This window comes from Myotis lucifugus, unplaced genomic scaffold, assembly GCF_000147115.1.
Source record: "Myotis lucifugus unplaced genomic scaffold, Myoluc2.0 scaffold_561, whole genome shotgun sequence".
NCBI classification, from domain to species: domain Eukaryota; kingdom Metazoa; phylum Chordata; class Mammalia; order Chiroptera; family Vespertilionidae; genus Myotis; species Myotis lucifugus.
In genome coordinates this window covers 351,363-352,308 of record NW_005871609.1, presented here as the reverse complement: position 1 = coordinate 352,308, position 946 = coordinate 351,363, and positions in this window count along the sequence as shown.

Genomic DNA, 946 nt, shown 5'->3' with positions numbered 1-946 from the left:
CCGGTGACCCCACCACTGTGACCCCTCCACCCGGGCATCTGTCCCGGTGACCCAACCACTGTGACCAACTCCACCCGGGATCATCGCGGTGACCCCACCACTGTGACCCCTCCACCTGGGATCATCGTGGTGACCCCACCACTGTGACCCCTCCACCCAGGATCATCCGGTGACCCCACCACTGTGACCCCTCCACCCGGGATCATCGTGGTGACCCCACCACTGTGACCCCTCCACCCAGGATCATCCGGTGACCCCACCACTGTGACCACCTCCACCCAGGATCATCAAGATGACCCCACCACTGTGACCCCTCCACCCGGGATCATCGTGGTGACCTCACCACTGTGACCCCTCCACGGGATCATCGCGGTGACCCCACCACTGTGACCCCTCCACCCAGGATCATCCGGTGACCCCACCACTGTGACCCCTTCACCCGGGATCATCCCGGTGACCCCATCACTGTGACCGCCTCCACCCACAATCATCACGGTGACCCCACCACTGTGACCACCTCCACCTGGGATTGTTGTGATGACCCCACCACTGTGACCCCTCCACCCGGGATCGTCCCAGTGACCCACACCTGGCTTGGCAGTGGATGTCAGAGTCTGTGGGGAGACCTGGGCACATTTCTATTTCACCTTCAAATTATGAAGGAAAAATTTCTTTAATACAATCGGTTTGATGTCAAAACCTTATTTTTAATTACAAAAGGCATTCCAGAAAGTGTTGATTAAAAAACTGGTGTTTAGCCCTAACCGGTTTGGCTCAGTGGATAGAGCGCCAGCCTGCGGACTGAAGGGTCCCAGGTTCGATTCTGGTCAAGGGCATGTACCTTGGTTGCGGGCACATCCCCGGTAGGAGGTGTGCAGGAGGCAGCCGATCAATGTTTCAGTCAATTGATGTTTCTCTCTCATTGATGTTTCTAACTCTCTATCCC